Below are 21,569 nucleotides of genomic sequence, written 5' to 3'. Positions count from 1 at the left end.
AAAGGCATCATACATAGAACCTTAATATATGAAACTGAAACTTTTCAGCTCTCAGTTTCCTGATCTGTGAAATGGAATAATGGTAGATCTCACTTTGCAGGTGTATTGTAAAGGATACTTGATACAAGTGGGGGACTTAGAATAGTGTCTGTCTCTATAGTGAAGGGCCCAACGCTTGTCAGGCTGGATGATGACTCCCATCATTATTATTTAAACAGATCTTCTGTGTTTCAAGACGTCCCCACCTCAGACCTTGAGACACCACCTTAGAGTCTAAGGACTCTATGGGAAGGTTAAAACTGTTGGCCCTACTGCTCTCTAATGCTCTCCTTTTGAGAACTGACATTCGATGTCACCTTGATACCCTGCTGTGTGTGTTGCCAAGGCTAGGCCGTGGGAACTCCTTAGGCAGGGGTGGATCTATCATGAAACGCGTGAGGCTTGAGCATCAGGACATATTACTTGCGTGGATTATTTCATAATCTCATAAAATTTGCAAAAGTGAGATATTTTAACCACAACCAATTCAGATCACTGTCCCTTTCCACCCCAGTCTCCTCCATCACACCTCTCTTCAGATAGCCATGGGCATTTTTGAAATCTGGCTAAAGGAGGTGGCCTTGAGCTTGGGTTTGCAGAGGGTATAATTAGGGGTTCTGGCTCCTTCCAGGTGTCATTTTATTATTTCTGAATGTCCCAGAATGCCTTCCAGGAATCTTCCTCATGCCCTGTACGCTGTCTGTCCCAGTGTTGTGATATGCAGGTGCAGAACCAGAGGTCATGATTGTGCCTGGCCTCGTGGTATGAGGGCATTGAATGGGGAAATGAGGTTTGAACTGTATGGAGCCAATCTTGAAGCTCACATATGCAAGAGCTTTGATAGAGGTTATCTCAAGTTTGACAATAATCCTTAAGAGAATGAATAATCTTACTAATAATAATGAACTGCAAAGTTGAGGGAAAAAGTCGAAACCATCACTAATTAAAAATTAAAAAACTAATTTTAATCAGTCATGCTAAAGGAAAGACTGAGTTATCTTTCTAGTCCTGTCGTGGAAAATCTCATACAGTGTTGTCATAGAAGGGATAAAAGGATATGCCGCCAAAAAAAAGTAAGGGAAACAGTATTATAGAAGGACGTTAGGCAGTTGACTGATAAAAACGTGCTATTGTGTGGACTTTACATTGTCCGCAGTATTTGTCAGCTTTTAAACTTTGAAAGATGTTGGACATGGAAGCAAGCCAGATGTCCATCGACAGATGAATGGAGAAAGAAGATGTGATATATATAGATATATATATACCCCATGGAAAACTACTCAGCCATAAAAAAAGAACGCAACTGAGTCAGTTGTACTGATGTAGATGAACCTACAGCCTATTATACAGCGTGAAGTAAGTCAGAAGGAGAAAAACAAATATCATCTATTAATGCATCAACATGGAATCTAGAAAAATGGTACAGATGAAAGCACTTGCAGGGCAGGAATAGAGGCGCAGACGCAGAGAATGGGCGGTAGACAGAGTGCGGGGGAAGGAGGGGGTGAACTGCGAGAACAGCACTGGCATATGCCCACCGCCACGCGTGAAGCAGACAGTGGGCGGGGAGCTGCTGCCAGCACAGGAGCTCAGCGCGGGGCCCTGGGATGGCCTGGAGGGCTGGGATGGCGCGTAGGAGGGAGGCTCAAGAGGGAGAGGAGATACGTATGTTTATGGCTGGTCCACATTGTCGTACAGCAGAAACTAACACAATATTGAATAGATGGGGAAACAGTGGCCAACTTTATTTCTCTGGGCTCCAAAATCACTGCAGATGGTGACTGCAGCCATGAAATTAAAAGACGCTTGCTCCTTGGAAGGAAAGTTATGACCAACCTAGACAGCATATTGAAAAGCAGAGACATCACTTTGCCAACAAAGGTCCGTCTAGTCAAAGCTACGGTTTTTCCAGTGGTCATGTATGGATGTGAGAGTTGGACTGTGAAGAAAGCCAAGCGCCAAAGACTTGATGCTTTTGAACTGTGGTGTTGGAGAATACTCTTGAAAGTTCCTTGGACTGCAAGGAGATCCAACCAGTCCATCCTAAAGGAGATCAGTCCTGGGTGTTCACTGGAGGGACTGATGCTGAAGCTGAAACTCCAATACTTTGGCCACCTGATATGGAGAGCTGACTCATTGGAAAAGACTCTGATGCTGGGAAAGGTTGAAGGCAGGAGGAGAAGGGGATGACAGAGGATGAGATGGCTGGATGGCATCACGGACTCGATGGACGTGAGTCTGAGAGAACTCCGGGAGTTGGTGATGGACAGGGAGGCCTGGCGTGCTGCAGTTCATGGGGTTGCAAAGAGTCGGACACGACTGAGCAACTGAACTGAACTGAAAAAAAGCTGTAAAGAAGAAAAAAAAGATGTGATGTCTACATACCCACACACGCACACAGGGACCATTATTCAGCCATAATAAAGAATGAAATAATATAATCTGCAACAACATGAATGGGCCTAAAGATTATCATACAAAGTGAAGTAAACCAGACAAAGAAAGACAAGCATTAGGGACTTCCCTGGTGGTCCAGTGGCTAAGACTCCACACTCCCAATGCAAAAGGCCCAGGTTCAGTCCCTGGTCAGGGAACTAGATCCCACACGCCACAGCTAAGACCTGGCCCAGGCAAATAAATAAACAATTCTTAAAAAAAAAAAGACAACTATTATATGATATCACTTATACATGGAAAGACAATATAAATGAACTTATTTACAAAGCAGAAATACTCTCACAGACATAGAAAGCAAGCTTGTGGGTTATTAAAGGAGAGGGAGGAAAGGGCTAAGTTAGAAGTTTGGGATTGAAATATACACACTACTATATATACAAATTAAAGAACCAACAAGGACCTATTGCAGAGTGCAGGGAACTATACTCAATATCTTGTAATAACCTGTAATGGAAGAGATTGTAAAAAAAAAAAAGAATATATTTATATAGATGTGCATAACTAACTGAATCATTTTGCTGTATACCCAGAACTAACACAACATTGTAAGTCAACTACGTTTCAATAAAAACATATGCTCTGTGGCATGCAGGACCTTAGTTCCCAGACCAGGGATCAAATCCATGTCCCCTGGGTTCGAAGCATCAGTATTAACTGCTGGACCGATAAGGAAGTCCTTCAATAAAAATTTCTTTTTAAGTTGTCAGATTTCGTTGGCTGTGAGCAGAGCAGCAAATAACATTTCATCTTTACTTACCAAGAGCCAGGTTAAAGAAGGCAAAGTATCCAGGTTTAGCCAAGCAGGACCCTGTGGGGCTTTCCAAGGACAGACCCCCCCTCACGTCCTCCACCTGCCTCTTGTCTGTAGAAACAGAACCTCCTGAAACAGAACTGGACCCTGTGGTCCTTGTTCCCCGTGTCCTCAGCCTGCCTTTTGTAATGGAAAAACTTTAGCCAAAGAATAAGTTTAATCAGAGAAGTGAGAAAATGCAGAAAGAAAGGAAAACAGTCAAAGGAGACGAAACAATAGTAATAATGTACTCATTAAAAAAATAATAATGCAGTCATTAACCAGGGTCAAGGATCTTTCGTTCCTCCTCAAGGGCTGTAGACAATATTCTGACCATATCCTGTGAGCTGTTTTATAAATACTGAAATTAACTACATGATGAAGTTAACTACATGATGACTAGACTATACCTACAGCATAAGCTGCCACAATTCTGAGAACTGGCCTCATGGAAACAAACCAACCCTGGAAATGAAGATTTGTTGTTGTTAAGTCACTCAGTCGTGTCCAATTCTTTTGCAACCCCATGCACTGCAGCACGCCAGGCTTTCCTGTCCTTCACCATCTCCCGGAGTTTGCTCAAACTTGTGTCCATTGAGTCAGTGATGCCATCAGCAATCTGTTACCGTATTCCCCTCCTGCCTTCAATCTTCCCCTGCATCAGGGTCTTTTCCAAAGAGCTGTCTCTTCACGTCATGTGGCAAAGTACTGGAGCTTCGCTTCAGTTTCAGCATCAGACCTTCCAATGAATAGTGTTGATTTCCTTAGGACTGCCTGGTTTGATCTCCTTACAGTCCAAGAGACTCTCAAGAGTCTTCTCCAACACCACAGTTCGAAAGCATCAATTCTTCAGTGCTCAGCCTTCTTTGTGGTCCAACTTTCACATTTGTACATGACTACTGGGATATCATGAGCTCCTTATTGCCAAATTCAGACTTAAATTGAAGAAAGTAGGGAAAACCACTAGACCATTCAGATATGACCTAAATCAAATCCCTTATGATTATACAGTGGAAGTGAGAAATAGATTTAAGGGTCTAGATCTGATAGACAGAGTGCCTGATGAACTATGGAATGAGGTTCGTGACATTGCATAGGAGACAGGGATCAAGACCATCCCCATGGAAAAGAAATGCAAAAAAGCAAAATGGCTGTCTGGAGAGGCCTTACAAATAGCTGTGAAAAGAAGAGAGGCAAAAAGCAAAGGAGAAAAAGAAAGATATAAGCATCTGAATGCAGAGTTCCAAAGAATACCAAGAAGAGAGAAGAAAGCCTTCTTCAGCGATCAATGCAAAGAAATAGAGGAAAACAACAGAATGGGAAAGACTAGAGATCTCTTCAAGAAAATTAGAGATACCAAGGGAATATTTCATGCAAAGATGGGCTCAATAAAGGACAGAAATGGTATGGACCTAATAGAAGCAGAAGATATTAAGAAGAGGTGGCAAGAATACATGGAAGAACTGTACAAAAAAGATCTTCACAACCCAGATAATCATGATGGTGTGATCACTCATCTAGAGCCAGACATCTTGGAATGTGAAGTCAAGTGGGCCTTAGAAAGCATCACTACAAACAAAGCTAGTGGAGGTGATGGAATTCCAGTTGAGCTGTTTCAAATTCTGAAAGATGATGCTGTGAAAGTGCTGCATTCAATATGCCAGCAAATTTGGAAAACTCAGCAGTGGCCACAGGACTGGAAAAGGTCTGTTTTCATTCCAATCCCAAAGAAAGGCAATGCTAAAGAACGCTCAAACTACCGCACAATTGCACTCATCTCACACACTAGTAAAGTAATGCTCAAAATTCTCCAAGCCAGGCTTCAGCAATACGTGAACCGCGAACTCCCTGATGTTCAAGCTGGTTTTAGAAAAGGCGGAGGAACCAGAGATCAAATGGCCAACATCCGCTGGATCATGGAAAAAGCAAGAGAGTTCCAGAAAAACATCTATTTCTGCTTTATTCACTATGCCAAAGCCTTTGACTGTGTGGATCACAATCAACTGGAAAATTCTGAAAGAGATGGGAATACCAGACCACCTAACCTGCCTCTTGAGAAATCTGTATGCAGGTCCGGAAGCAACAGTTAGAACTGGACATGGAACAACACACTGGTTCCAAATAGGAAAAGGAGTATGTCAAGGCTGTATATTGTCACCCTGCTTATTGAACTTATATGCAGAGTACATCATGAGAAACGCTGGACTGGAAGAAGCACAAGCTGGAATCAAGATTGCCGGGAGAAATATCAATAACCTCAGATATGCAGATGACACCACCCTTATGGCAGAAAGTGAAGAGGAACTAAAAAGCCTCTTGATGAAAGTGAAAGAGGAGAGTGAAAAAGTTGGCTTAAAGCTCAATATTCAGAAAACGAAGATCATGGCATCTGGTCCCATCACTTCATGGGAAAAAGATGGGGAAACAGTAGAAACAGTGTCAGACTTTATTTTTGGGGGCTCCAAAATCACTGGAGATGGTGACTGCAGCCATGAAATTAAAAGACACTTACTCCTTGGAAGAAAAGCTATGACCAACCTAAATAGTATATTCAAAAGCAGAGACATTACTTTGCCGACTAAGGCCCATCTAGTCAAGGCTATGGTTTTTCCAGTGGTCATGTATGGATGTGAGAGTTGGACTGTGAAGAAGGCTGAGCGCCGAAGAATTGATGCCTTTGAACTGTGGTGTTGGAGAAGACTCTTGAGAGTCCCTTGGACTGCAAGGAGATCCAACCAGTCCATTCTGAAGGAGATCAACCCTGGGATTTCTTTGGAAGGAATGATGCTAAAGCTGAAACTCCAGTACTTTGGCCAACTCATGGGAAGAGTTGACTCATTGGAAAAGACTTTGATGCTGGGAGGGATTGGGGGCAGGAGAGAAGGGGATGACCGAGGATGAGATGGCTGGATGGCATCACGGACTCGATGGACGTGAGTCTGAGTGAACTCCAGGAGATGGTGATGAACAGGGAGGCCTGGCATGCTGCAATTCATGGGGTCGCAAAGAGTTGGACACGACTGAGCAACTGAACTGAACTGAACTGACTGGGAACCAGAGATTAAACTGCCAACATCCACTGGATCATAGAAAAAGCAGGAGAATTCCAGAAAAACATCTACCTCTGCTTCATTGACTATGCTAAAGCCTTTGACTGTATGGATCACAACTGAAGATTGACTGTACCTAAAACAATCAAGATGACCCTGGTCAGACCACCAATGACCAATTGCAAGATGACTGTCACAGCTGAGTGTACTATTTCTGCATGTAGCCCTTTCCTTCTGGCTGTAAAGGCTCTTACCCTCGACTGTCAGGGGTGGGGGCAGTCGCCTTTAGATAGATGTCCACTGCATCCGTGAATTTTCCTTTTCACCACCCTGGCCTGTTTATTGGCTTTTGAGCACCAAATATCTGGACCCCGCTTTCAGCAACACTCCTAGGCCTTCCCTGAGTTCCAAGAATAAGTTTAATCAGAGAACTGAGAAAATGCCAAAAGAAAGGAGAACAGTCAAGCAAGACAAAATAAATTTAGTCATTAAACAAAGTCAAGAAACTTGCTTCCTGCTCAAGGGGTATGGATAATAGTCTGAGCCATGTCCTTTGAGCTGTTTTTCAGACACTGAAACCTCCACCAGGTGGGAGAAGTTAACTCTATGCTGCCCACAAACTCATAGACCCCAGACTGTGGAACCAGAAGGCTGATGAAGCTGACTCCTGATTACCTCACCACCAGCCAATCAGAAGAATATTCATGAGCTGGTTACTCACCCTACAACACATCCCGTGCACACCCTCATCTTTAAAAGTCGTTAGGGAGTTCAGGGCTTTTGCGTACTGGCCACCTGGACTCCTTGCTTGGCACCCTACAACAAGCAATGTACGGAGACTTCCCCCAGTGGTTAAAATTCTGCTGTTTCACTGCAGGAGGCACAGGTTCAAGCCCTGGGTGGGGAACTAAGATCCTGCAAGCCACATGGAGCAGCCAAAAGAAAATAAGCCAATCAGCAATGCACTTTCCCTCACTACCACCAGTGTCAGTTAGCTTTACCGCTCGAGGGCAAGCAGATGGCAAGCGGGGTTCAGCAGTGCTGGGGCCTGCCCACAAATACTCTTCAGTGGGATAGCTGCAAACTTCCATGAAAGTCTGGCTCTGTGGATGTTACTGTGACAGACATGCCATTTGGGAAAGGATGGGCTTCAAGAAGAGAAACTGGCACCTTTTCTGAACTTGCCTGCGGGCTGTGTCTACAGACTGGGGACAGGCTGAGCTGTATGCTTGCACAGGACAAGACCTGGGAAGCCCGAGGAGCTGCTTCACCCGGACATCACCCAGAACGGGACATGTATGGCAGAAGGGGCCTAGTGTCTGGAGGACGTAGAAGGTCTTCTTCTTGCTGTGGTTTAACCTCTGAAAAATGCTCCTCAAACTTTTGTTCATCCTTCAGGACAAGATGGAGAAAGACCTCATTGGTAATGAGAAGAATGAAGATGACTAAGAGTATGCTTCTGTTCACAGCAGCCACGGCATGGAGACCACCTAAATGTCCATGAACAGATGGATGGGTAAAGAAGATGTGCTGTATGTATACAGTGGAGTATTGCTCAGCCATAGAACACAACGAGAGAACGCCCTCTGCAGCAACACGGATGGACCTGGAGAGGATCACCCTAAGTGAGGCAGGAAGAAAGAGACAAGCACCGTGTGATGTTACTCAACATGTGGGGCCCAAAACATGACGCAAACAAACTCAGCTTGGAAACAGAGACTCACAGACATGGAGAACAAACTTGCGGCTGCCCGCAGGGACAGGGAGAGGAGAAGCATGGACTGGGAGTCTGGCGTTAGCAGATGCCAGCTACTACATGCCGAACGGACAGACAGATCCTGCTGCAGGGCACAGGGGACTGCGCTGAACAGCCGAGTCTCAATGAGTCTCAATGGGAAAGGATGGGTGTGTGTATATACACACACCTGAATCACTTTGCTGTAGAGCGGAAACTAACACAACACTGTGAATCAACCACGCTTCAACGAAGTAAAGTTTAGAAAAATAAAAGCTTGTGAATATAGAGTATTTGGGCTTCCTGACACTGGAAATGCAAGCATGAAGAACTTTCTTTCAGAGAAATGGTATTAATAAAAGTGAGGTTTGGTCTAAAGCTCTTTCACCCTAGTTAGCAAAAGATGTGAGTGGAACAAGTCTTCTGAAAAGGCAAAACTTTTCCTTGGAAGGGTTTTGAGTAGTTGGGGAGTTAGTACCTTTCTCAAAAATGCTAAGCCCACTAAAATGTTCTGGGATTTGGGTTTAAAACATTTTATTTTTAGGCTTTAGGGCAGTTCCTGTTTTCCACTGTAGCAGGTAGAAAGGCAGAAAGAATAAAGCATGAAGTCACGTCTCACTGCACACGCAGCTTTGCTATTTAGTTACTCCGGTTCGTAACCTCAGCTTTAAAAAATGAAGCAAATAGCATTTGTGAAACAGTGTTTGTCCCACAACAAGATGAAACCTCAAGACATAGAGGAAGGTTTACCATCTGCCTTAAAAATTATAACACACATCTATTATTCAATACATTAATTTTTTCTCATCCTAAATAAATACTTATTTTCAAAACTGGTTTTACAATTTTATATTTTTAAAGAGGGTCCTCAAACTGTCCATACTTCAAGACCAAAAAAACCTGGCCCTTAAGGAGATCATAGCCTTCTATGGGCTTCAGATCAAACGAACAAAATTAAAGAAATTCCAACCTTACCAGGAAAATGAAGTACCATGGGAAGTCAGGAAAGCCTTCCCAGAGAAGGGCATTTATTTTTTTAATTCAGCTGTGCTGTGTCTTGGTTGTGGCACACGTGACCTTCCTGGCAGCATGTGGGATCTCAGCTCTCTGACCAGGGATCGAACCCAGGGCCCTGCATGGAGTGTTAACCACTGGACCACCGGGGAAGTCCCCGAGAAGGGCATTTCTGAATTGGGCCCTAAAGGATGCATAGGCGTTTCCATACAGAAACTGTATTAAATGTAATAACAGTACTTCCAGGTTCCTTGACTGGGCTCTGTGCCTGAAGCATCCCTACCTTTCATGAACTAATGTAGACTTTGTCGTATTTCTAGCAATCACTTCTTAAGTGCTTGCAACATGCCAGTCACTGGCTGTAAGCTTGTTTCATGCTTTATCACACATTATTGTCACAATGAACCTATAAAGAAGGCATTCTTATGAGCCTCATTTAAATGATGAGAAATCTGAGTATAAATAATGGTATTAAATAGCGTTTGCAGGTAAGGAGGGTAAAGTATTTCCCCGGGTCCCATCTCCTAGCTGTGTGACCCTTAAGCAAGTGACTTCACCTCTCTGTGCCTCGGTTTTCTCATCTACAAAATGGGGACAAGACTGCAGTATTCTACTGGATTGTCGGGAATCTTAAATTAAAAGAAGAATGTGAATTCATTTTTCAAATGTCTCTGACCTCTCTGTTAGGCACTGGAGATACTTTAGGGAGCAAAATAAACAAAAACTCTACCCTTAGAGAAGGACAGAGGAGTAAAATATATGATGCTTTGAATAGCGATAAATATTAAGAAGCAAAAACATAAAGCAAGGCTGGGTGATGTGAAATGTCAGAGAGATGTTGGAATTTTGATAAGATAATTCGGGAAGTCCTCACAGAGAAGGGTTTGTTAAATAAAAATCTGAAGGGAGTATAGCCATGCAGTTCTTTGAAGAATATACTGCTGCTGCTGCTGCTGCTAAGTCGCTTCAGTTGTGCCCGACTGTTAGCGACCCCATGGACTGCAGCCCACCAGGCTCCTCCGTCCATGGGATTCTCCAGGCAAGAGTACTGGAGTGGGGTGCCATCGCCTTCTCCAGAAGAATATACTAGGTAGAGGAAATAGCAAGTGCAAAGGCCCTGAGGCAGGAGCATGTCTGGCACAAGCAACAACAGTGTGGAATGAATGCATCACTGGGGAGTGACAGGAAATAAGGCAGACGTGTAGGGCCCTAGAGGTCATTGTAAGGCCTTTGGCCTTTCCTCTGATGAGAGCCACTGGTCAAGGCCAGATGCTGCAGGACCAGATAGGAGACTATTTTAATAAAAAGTCTAGAAATGATGGTATCCTGGACTAGGATAATGGTAGCAAGAAGTAGTCAGATTCTGGACATATTTTGAAGGCACAGCCAGTAGGATTTGTGGAAAGATTGGACTTGGAGTGTGAAGAAAAGAAAGAAGTCAAGGAGGGCACCCTGGAATTTAACCTGAGCATCTGGAAGGAGGGAGTTGGCTGCAAGTGGGATGAGGGGCGGTGGGGTAGGGAGGAGCTCAGTTTTGGACACACTGAAATTGAGATGCTCATTATACGTTCCAGGGGAGAGGAAAAGTGGAGGGCAGATATAATTTGGGGAGGAGTCAGCACTTGGATAATGGTAAAGCCGCAAGACAGCATGAGAGCCACAGGGTTACTTCTGGGGGGTTCAGCTGGTACCCAAGACGCTGGAGAAAATGTCCACTAGAGGCAAGTGAACACCAGGACGAGGATGAAGAAACTTGTGCCCCTAGGAACTGCCCCTGGAAGGCTGCAGGACACCATTCAGCTTACTGTCTGGGGATGGTGGCAACTCACCAAGAAACCAAACGTTCAGCATCTTAAAACTGACGCTTTGGTCTCTTCACGACATGTTCAGGTATCTTGTGTGCGTGCATGGGTGTGTGCTCTTTGGGTCTGACTCATTGTGACCCGATGGACTGTAGCCCGCCAGACTCCTCCGCCCATGGGATCTTCCAGGCAAAGAGCACTGGAGCAGGTATCTCTAGAGAAGGGCCACTAGTGTCCCACCCAATCACCTTGCCTTTATTACGTACAGTGAGTCAGTCAGACTGGGTCATCTCCAAGGACCCTCTCCGCTCAGACTTTCTTTGAGCCCTGAATACGGGCTATTGTTCCTACATCAAGGCAGTCACATCTCATCCGTCACATTTTTACGCAACCTATAGTTTGATAAGCTACTAGGAAGTAACTATGCCTTGATGCCGACTCCAAGCCTGGTGCTTTGAATATCTTTACTCTAGAAAAGCCCTGAAGCAGGGATAATCATCTTTTATAGATGAGGAAGCCAAGTCCAGCCAGATTAGAGGCCTTGTTCAAAGTAGCCCCAGAATTTTCCTGGTGGTCCAGTGGTTAAGACTTCTAGCTTCCACTGCAGACGGCACGGGTCTGATCCATGGTTGGGGAACCACCTGGGGAAAAAAATATAGGAAGAAAAATGTAGCCCCAGGAATAAGAGGCAAAGTTACATGCTCATTTTCCAGGGGCTCCAGACCCTATTCTCCTCCTAAATATCATTCCACTTTGACCCAAACTACCAAGTACCTGGTCTTGCACTAATTGCTGAGTTAAAGAGGTAAAGGACACACGTCTCCCCTTAAGTAGTTCAGAGCTAGTAGACATGCAAAACAAAACTACACTTCAGTATTATTAGAGACCGGGCCATGGAAACAGGAGTGGGACCTCAGCCTTCTCTGCTGGAGAGAAGCCAGAGAACAGGAAGATTAACAAGTATTAATAAAATGAGTAAATAATAGTAACTATTCAGTTCAGGTCAGTCGCTCAGTCGTGCCCGACTCTTTGCGACCCCATGAACCGCAGCACGCCAGGACTCCCTGTCCGTCACCAACTCTCGGAGTTCACTCAGATTCACGGCCATCGACTCAGTGATGCCATCCAGCCATCTCATCCTCGGTCATCCCCTTCTCCTCCTGCCCCCAATCCCTCCCAGCATCAAAGTCTTTTCCAACAAGTCAACTCTTCGCATGAGTGGCCAAAGTACTGGAGTTTCAGCTTTAGCATCATTCCTTCCAAAGAAATCCCAGGGCTGATCTCCTTCAGAATGGACTGGTTGGATCTCCTTGCAGTCCAAGGGACTCTCAAGAGTCTTCTCCAACACCACAGTTCAAAAGCATCAATTCTTCGGCGCTCAGCCTTCTTCACAGTCCAACTCTCACATCCATACATGACCACTGGAAAAACCATAGCCTTGACTAGATGGGCCTTAGTCGGCAAAGTAATGTCTCTGCTTGTGAATATGCTGTCTAGGTTGGTCATAACTTTTCTTCCAAGGAGTAAGTGTCTTTTAATTTCATGGCTGCAGTCACCATCTCCAGTGATTTTGGAGCCCCCCAAAATAGTCTGACACTGTTTCCACTGTTTCCCCATCTATTTCCCATGAAGTGATGGGACCAGATGCCATGATCTTCGTTTTCTGAATGTTGAGCTTTAAGCCAACTTTTTCACTCTCCTCTTTCACTTTCATCAAGAGGCTTTTTAGTTCCTCTTCACTTTCTGCCATAAGGGTGGTGTCATCTGCATATCTGAGGTTATTGATATTTCTCCCGGCAATCTTGATTCCAGCTTGTGTTTCTTCCAGTCCAGAGTTTCTCATGATGTACTCTGCATATAAGTTCAATAAGCAGGGTGACAATATACAGCCTTGACATACTCCTTTTCCTATTTGGAACCAGTGTGTTGTTCCATGTCCAGTTCTAACTGTTGCTTCCGGACCTGCATACAGATTTCTCAAGAGGCAGGTCAGGTGGTCTGGTATTCCCATCTCTTTCAGAATTTTCCAGTTGATTGTGATCCACACAGTCAAAGGCTTTGGCATAGTCAATAAAGCAGAAATAGATGTTTTTCTGGAACTCTCTTGCTTTTTCCATGATCCAGCGGATGTTGGCAATTTGATCTCTGGTTCCTCTGCCTTTTCTAAAACCAGCTTGAACATCAGGAAGTTCACGGTTCACGTATTGCTGAAGCCTGGCTTGGAGAATTTTGAGCATTACTTTACTAGCATGTGAGATGAGTGCAATTGTGCGGTAGTTTGAGCATTCTTTGGCATTGCCTTTCTTTGGGATTGGAATGAAAACAGACCTTTTCCAGTCCTGCAGCCACTGCTGAGTTTTCCAAATTTGCTGGCATATTGAATGCAGCACTTTCACAGCATCATCTTTCAGAATTTGAAACAGCTCAACGGGAATTCCATCACCTCCACTAGCTTTGTTTGTAGTGATGCTTTCTAAGGCCCACTTGACTTCACATTCCAAGATGTCTGGCTCTAGATGAGTGATCACATCATCATGATTATCTGGGTCATGAAGATCTTTTTTTGTACAGTTCTTCCATGTATTCTTGCCACCTCTTCTTAATATCTTCTGCTTCTGTTAGGTCCATACCATTTCTGTCCTTTATCGAGCCCATCTTTGCATGAAATATTCCCTTGATATCTCTAATTTTCTTGAAGAGATCTCTAGTCTTTCCCATTCTGTTGTTTTCCTCTATTTCTTTGCATTGATCGCTGAAGAAAGCTTTCTTAGCTCTTCTTGCTATTCTTTGGAACTCTGCATTCAGATGCTTATATCTTTCTTTTTCTCCTTTGCTTTTCACTTCACTTCTTTTCACAGCTATTAGTAAGTCCTCCCCAGACAGCCATTTTGCTATTTTGCATTTCTTTTCCATGGCGATGGTCTTGATCCCTGTCTCCTGTACAATGTCACAAACCTCATTCCATAGTTCATCAGGCACTTTATCTATCAGATCTAGGCCCTTAAATCTATTTCTCACTTCCACTGTATAATCATAAGGGATTTGATTTAGGTCATACATGAATGGTCTAGCGGTTTTCCCTACTTTCTTCAATTTAAGTCTGAATTTGGTAATAAGGAGTTCATGATCTGAGCCACAGTCAGCTCCTGGTCTTGTTTTTGTTGACTGTATAGAGCTTCTCTATCTTTGGCTGCAAAGAATATAATCAATCTGATCTGGTGATGTCCATGTGTAGAGTCTTCTCTTGTGTTGTTGGAAGAGGGTGTGTGCTATGACCAGTGCATTTTCTTGACAAAACTCTATTAGCCTTGGCCCTTCTTCATTCCGCATTCCAAGGCCAAATTTGCTGTTACTCCAGGTGTTTTTTGACTTCCTACTTTTGCATTCCAGTCCCCTATAATGAGAAGGACATTTTTTGGGGGTGTTAGTTCTAAAAGGTCTTGTAGGTCTTCATAGAACCGTTCAACTTCAGCTTCTTCAGGGTTACTGGTTGGGGCATAGACTTGGATTACCGTGATATTGAATGATTTGCCTTGGAGACGAACAGAGATCATTCCTGTCGTTTTTGAGATTGCATCCAAGTACTGTATTTCGGACTCTTTTGTTGATCACGATGGCTACTCCATTTCTTCTGAGGGATTCCTGCCCGCAGTAGTAGATATAATGGTCATCTGAGTTAAATTCACCCATTCCAGTCCATTTTAGTTCGCTGATTCCTAGAATGTCGATGTTCACTCTTGCCATCTCTTGTTTAACCACTTCCAATTTGCCTTGATTCATGGACCTGACATTCCAGGTTCCTATGCAATATAGCTCTTTACAGCATTGGACCTTGCTTCTATCACCAGTCACATCCACAGCTAGGTATTGTTTTTGCTTTGGCTCCATCCCTTCATTCTTCCTAGAGTTATTTCTCCACTGATCTCCAGTAGCATATCGGGCACCTACTGACCTGGGGAGTTCCTCTTTCAGTATGGCCGAGAGGAGCTACCCCACGTCCGAGGTCAGGAGCAGAAGCCGGGAGGACCCCATGCCCAAAGGGCAGCGGCCAAAAGGAGTTACCCCACGTCCGAGGTCAGGGGCAGCGGCAGAGAGTGCCAGGCTGCCACAGCGCAGGAATGGCTGAGAGGAGCTACCCTGCGTCTGAGGCCAGGGATGCCGATGGGAAGAGCCACCCCGCATCCAAGGACAGGGGCGACAGCTAGGAGGAGCAACCCCAGGTCCAAGGAGTGGTAGTTGCGTGGGCGCAGGTGGGCCTAGAGGAGCCATCCCACGTTGAAGGTCAGGAAGGGTGGTGGTGAGGAGATACCCTTCATCCAAGGTAAGGAGCAGCGGCTGCGCCTTGCTGGAGCAGCCGTGAAGAAATACCCCACGACCAAGGTAAGAGAAACCCAAGTAAGTCGGTAGGTGTTGCAAGAGGGCATCAGAGGGCAGACACACTGAAACCATACTCACAGAAAACTAGTCAGTCTAATCACACTAGGACCACAGCCTTGTCTAACTCAATGAAACTAAGCAATGCCCGTGGGGCAACCCAAGACGGGCGGGTCATGGTGGAGAGGTCTGACAGAATGTGGTCCACTGGAGAAGGGAATGGCAAACCACTTCAGTATTCCTGCCTTGAGAACCCCATGAACAGTATGAAAAGTAACTATTAACAACACTATTATTGTGACTTCCCTGGCAGTCCAGGGGTTAAGATTCCATACTTCCAATGCAGGAGGCATGGGTTCAATCTCTAGTGGGGGAACTAAGATTCCACCTGTTGCACTGTGCAGAAAAAAATATATATATACATACATATATAATTAGTGATAAACCAATCAAGAATTTATTGAGTGCTTTCTGTTTGCATGGACTGTTGTCGTGTATTGGAACACTTTCTCTTCAAAATACTGCCATGAAGTAGGTAGTATTATCATCCCCATTTTACAGATGGAGAAGTTGAGGCACAGAGGTGTTAAATATAACTAGGAAGTGGGGAGGCAGTCTGGCTTCCCAGAGGAAGAATTGTCTGAGCTGAAAGATGAAGCATGGATGGATCTCGCTGGATGAGGAGAGGGTCAGCAGAGTTCCAGGCAGAAGTGTGCACAAAGTTGAGAAGGCTCAGGAGAGCCGGCTTTTGTAGTTTTACCCGACAGCGCCCCCTTCTGGTTGCAGTGGACCCACTTCCCACACAGGCTGAACATGGTGTTAATACTCATTTCACTGCCAAAATGGGCAAAGCCAGAGGTTGAACTCCAGGTCTTTCTGACTTCCACATCTATACTCTTTCTATGATAACAATCTTTTTTTTTTTCCTTTTTGCCACACCCATTGAGGCATGTGGAACTTCCCTGACCAGGGATCAAATCTGTGCCCCCTGCACTGGAAACAAGGAATCTTAACTACTAGACCACCAGGGAAGTTCTACATGATAACCATCTTAAGGAAGGTTTCTCAACACTAAGGGACGTGGGGAAATAGTTCTTCCCTTTCCACTATCCGTATATTGGCAAAGGTTGTTAATACCCCACAATACGAAAGTCAGTAAATGAAATGAATGCAATCACATGAAATAATGAGATGCAATAATGAGATCACAGTCATTTTTCCTGAACTAGAGAAAGAAGGCACCATTGGATGAACTGAAGCTCTTACAAGTCATTAGACTAGCCAGCTGAAAAATGAAGACTGACAAGAGAAATGAAGACAAACGTAAAATATAATGTAAAACTAAAGTGCACAGAACGTGTAATGAGTTCTTATCTAACACACTGGAAATCCCAGAAAAGATCTCTATATGTCCAAGAAAATTATGTCTATCATAAATACTAGTAATATCTTTTTTTTTTTTAGAATACTAATATCTACATATCACCAGATCACTAAGCCAAATTTGGACTAACTGGACAAGGAAAACAATAGATATTTCAGAAAGTATCCCAGGCATGTACACATTGACTAGTATATGCAAGGATTCAAGGATGTTAAATTCTCTTAAACATGACTACATACACCACATAGAGAGACAGAAAACATATTGTTCACAATAACTTGAACTGGTAAAAATCATAAAATGTTTAGAATTAACAGGATGAATAGTTGTCCACCATAAAATTATAAAAGGGAGTATCTTGACTGTATTAAAAAGCAGAGACTTTATTGACAAAGGTTATCACTTTATCGACAAAGTTTCTTATAGTCAAAGCTATGGGTTTTCCAATAGTCATGTACAGATATGAGAGTTGGACCATAAATAAGGCTGAGCGCTGAGGAATTGATGCTTTCCGATTGTGGTGCTGGAGAAGACACTTGAGAGTCCCTTGGACAGAAAGGAGAACAAACAAGTCAATCCTAAAGGAAATCAACCCTGAATATTCATTGGGAGGACAGATGCTGAAGCTCCAAATCTTTGGCCAACTGATGCAAAGAGCAGACTCACTGGAAAAGACCCTGATGCTGGGAAAGAGTAAGAGCAGAAGGAGAAGGGGATGGCAGAGGATGAGACGGTTAGATGGCATCACCAACTTGATGGACGTGAGTTTGAGTAAAGTCCGGGAGTTGGTGATGGACAGGGAGGCCTGGTGTGCTGCGGTCCACGGGGTCACAAACAGCCGGACACGACTGAGCAACTGAACTGAACTGATGCCACAATTTGCAGGATCTCAGCTTCCCAACCAGGAATTGAGCCCCCCCCCCCCCCAGCAGTGAAAGCATCAAGTCGAAACTGTGGGACCACCAGGGAATTTTCTTCGATTCCATTTTTGGCTTGTGATTTTTGCCTTTCTTCCCCACGGAGTCTTGGAAGAATGACCAATGACATGAAAATTTTTCTTGTGCTTTATTTATAATTTGTGAGTCTGTACAGGTTTCAAGCCTCCTTCATGTGGTAAAAAGAATCTGCTTCTAACCACAACTCTGGAATTAGAACATTAATCCTTAGTCAGACTGAGATATATTCATTCATTTTTTCAAGCATTTCCTACGTACCTACTGTGTGCCAGGCACTGTCCTGAATTGGTAACAAGCAGCTGTAGAGAAGTGATAAGGTCATAGGCCAGATTGCAGTTGGTTGAAGAGGAAATAGTGTTACCAGAAAACTGGGTGCTCCTTTTGATGTGTGGAGTCAAAAGACACAGCCAAGGCAAAGAGCGGGGGGAAGGGAAAGGCAAAGGCGCTCAGTCGTGTCCAACTCTTTGTGACCCCGTGGGCTGTAGCCTACCAGGCTTCTCAGTCCATGGGATTTTCCAGGCAAGAGTACTGGAGTGGGTTGCCATTTCCTTCTCCAGGGGATCTTCCCGACCCAGGGATCGAACCTGGGTCTCCTGGATTGCAGGGAGACGCTTTACCCACTGAGTCATCAGGGAAGGAAGGATTTATTACTTGCAACAAGTAAGGAGAACACTGGGTATCTTCCCAAAGCAGTGTCTCCCCAAACAACAAAACTGGGGAATTTTCAAGTGAAGTTCACTTCAGTCACTTAGTCGTGTCCAACTCTTTGTGACCCCATGGACTATAGCACGCCAAGCTTTCCTGTCCATTACCAACTCCCGGAGTTTACTCAAACTCACGTCCATAGAGTTGGTGACGCCATCCAATCATCTCATCCTCTGTCGTCCCCTTCTCCTTGTACCTTCAATCTTGCCCTGCATCAGAGTCTTTTCCAATGAGTTAGTTCTTCGCATCTGGTGGCCAAAGTGTTAAGAGTTTCAGCTTCAGCATCAGTCTTTCCAATGAATATTCAGGACTGATTTCCTTTAGGATGGACTGGTTGGATCTCCTTGCAGTCCAAGGGACTCTCAAGAGTCTGCTCCAACACCACAGTTCAAAAGCATCAATTCTTCGGCACTCAGGTCTCTTTCTAGTCCAACTCTCACATCCGCACATGACTACTGGAAAAACCATAGCTTTGACTATGCTGGCAAAGTAATGTCTCTGTTTTTTAATATGCTGTCTAGGTTGGTCACAGCTTTTCTTCCAAGGAGCAAGCGTCTTTAAATTTTATGGCCACAGCCACCATCTGCAGTGATTTTGGACCCCCCAAAATAAAGTCTGTCACTGTTTCCCCGTCTATTTGCCATGAAGTGATGGGACTGGATGTCATGATCTTCGGTCTCCTGAATGTTGAGCTTCAAGCCAACTTTTCCAGTATCTTCTTTCAGTTTCATCAAGAGGCTCTTTAGTTATTCTTTGCCTTCTGCCATAAGGGTGGTGTCATCTGCATATCTGAGGTTATTGCTATTTCTCCCAGCAATCTTGATTCCAGTTTGTGCTTCATCCAGCTCAGCATTTTGCATGATGTATTCTGCATAGAAGTTAAATAAGCAGGGTGACAGTATACAGCCTTGACATACTCCTTTCCCGGTTTGGAACCAGTCTGTTATTCCATGTCCACTTCTAACTATTTCTTCTTGACCTGAATACAGATTTCTCAGGAAGCAGGTAAGGTGGTCTGGTATTCCCATCTCTTTCAGAATTTTCCACAGTTTGTTGTGATCCACATAGTCAAAGACTTTGGCGTAATCAGTAAACCAAATGTTTTCCTGGAACTCTCTTGCTTTTTCAATGATCCAATGGATGGTGGGAATTTGATCTCTGGTTCCTCTGCCTTTTCTAAATCCAGACTAAACATCTGGAAGTTCACAGTTCATGTACTGTTGAAGCCTGGCTTGGAGAATTTTGAGCATTACTTTGCTAGCATGTGAAATGAGTGCAATTGTGTGGTAGTTTGAACATTTTTTGGCATTGCCTTTCTTTGGGATTGGAATGAAAACTGGCTTTTTCTAGTCCTGTGGCCACTGCTGAGTTTTCCAAATTTGCTGGCATATGGAGTGCAGCACTTTCATAGCATCATCTTTTAGGATTTGAAATAACTCAACGGGAATTCCATCATCTCCACTAGCTTTGTTCGTAGTGATGTTTCTTAATACCCACTTGACTTCCCATTCCAGGGTGTCTGGCTCTAGGTGAGTTATATGCTATCACACTCTAGGTGTGATAATCACACCATCGTGGTTATCTGGGTTGTGAAGATCTTTTTGTATAGTTCTGTGTATTCTTACCCCTTCTTAATATCTTCTGCTTCTGTTAGGTCCATACCATTTCTGTCCTTTACTGAGCCCATCTTTGCATGAAATGTTCCCTTGGTATCTCTCATTTCTTGAAGAGATCTGTCTTTCCCATTCTATTGTTTTCTTCTTTCTTTGCATTGATCCCTGAGGAAGGCTTTCTTATCTCTCTTTGCTATTCTTTGGAACTCTGCATTCAAACGAGCATATCTTTCCTTTTCTCCTTTGCCTTTAGCTTTCTTCTCTTCTCAGCTAAGGGTACATGCATGTTCATGAAGGGGCTTGAGCAGAGGAGAATTCAGCATCGAACTGGGGTATAGGTTGACAGAATCCAACTTCAGTTGATTCAAGTCACGAAGGTCAGCAAAGCTCAGCATCATCACTCCTTAGGTTCTGGGAACTCAGCATGTAGCTACTGTCCTCCACCTGGGTGGAGGCCTTAGTTCTAGCAAAACCTGATTATTATATCCCTTGAGGAAGAACTAGGACTCTGCTTCATTGCTAAACTATTGATCTTTCTTGACTGCTTTTCCTGTGCTCCTCCATTCCCTGAGTTTCCTTACAATTATTAATTAGTGAGCTGGATGAAGCACAAACTGGAATCATGACTGCTGGGAGAAATATCAATAACCTCAGATATGCAGATGACACCACCCTTATGGCAGAAAGTGAGGAAGAACTAAACAGCCTCTTGATGAAAGTGAAAGAGAGTGAAAAAGTTGGCTTAAAGCTCAACATTCAGAAAGCTAAGATCATGGCATCCGGTCCCATCACTTCATGGGAAATAGATGGAGAAACAGTGGAAACAGTGGCAGACTATGTTCTTGGGCTCCAAAATCACTGCAGATGGTGACTGCAGCCATGAAATAAAAAGATCCTTACTCCTTGGAACAAAAGTTATGACCAACCTAGACAGTATATTAAAAAGCAGAGACATTACTTTGTCAACAAAGCTCTGTCTAGTCAGTTCAGTTCAGTTCAGTCGCTCAGTCGTGTCCGACTCTTTGCGACCCCATGAATCGCAGCACGCCAGGCCTCCCTGTCCATCACCAACTCCCGGAGTTCACTCAGAGTCACATCCATCGAGTCAGTGATGCCATCCAGCCATCTCATCCTCGGTCGTCCCCTTCTCCTGCCCCCAATCCCTCCCAGCATCAGAGTCTTTTCCAATGAGTCAACTCTTCCCATGAGTTGGCCAAAGTACTGGAGTTTCAGCTTTAGCATCATTCCTTCCAAAGAAATCCCAGGGTTGATCTCCTTCAGAATGGACAGGCTGGATCTCCTTGCAGTCCAAGGGACTCTCAAGAGTCTTCTCCAACATCACAGTTCAAAAGCATCAATTCTTCGGCGCTCAGCCTTCTTCACAGTCCAACTCTCACATCCATACATGACCACTGGAAAAACCATAGCCTTGACTAGACGGACCTTAGTCGGCAAAGTAATGTCTCTGCTTTTGAATATGCTATCTAGGTTGCTCATAACTTTTCTTCCAAGGAGTAAGTGTCTTTTAATTTCATGGCTGCAGTCACCATCTCCAGTGATTTTGGAGCCCAAAAAAATAAAGTCTGACACTGTCTCTACTGTTTCCCCATGTATTTCCCATGAAGTGATGGGACCAGATACCATGATCTT

Source organism: Capra hircus, chromosome 2 (genome assembly GCF_001704415.2).
Source record: "Capra hircus breed San Clemente chromosome 2, ASM170441v1, whole genome shotgun sequence".
Lineage (NCBI taxonomy): Eukaryota > Metazoa > Chordata > Mammalia > Artiodactyla > Bovidae > Capra > Capra hircus.
This window is presented reverse-complemented; position numbering follows the sequence as displayed.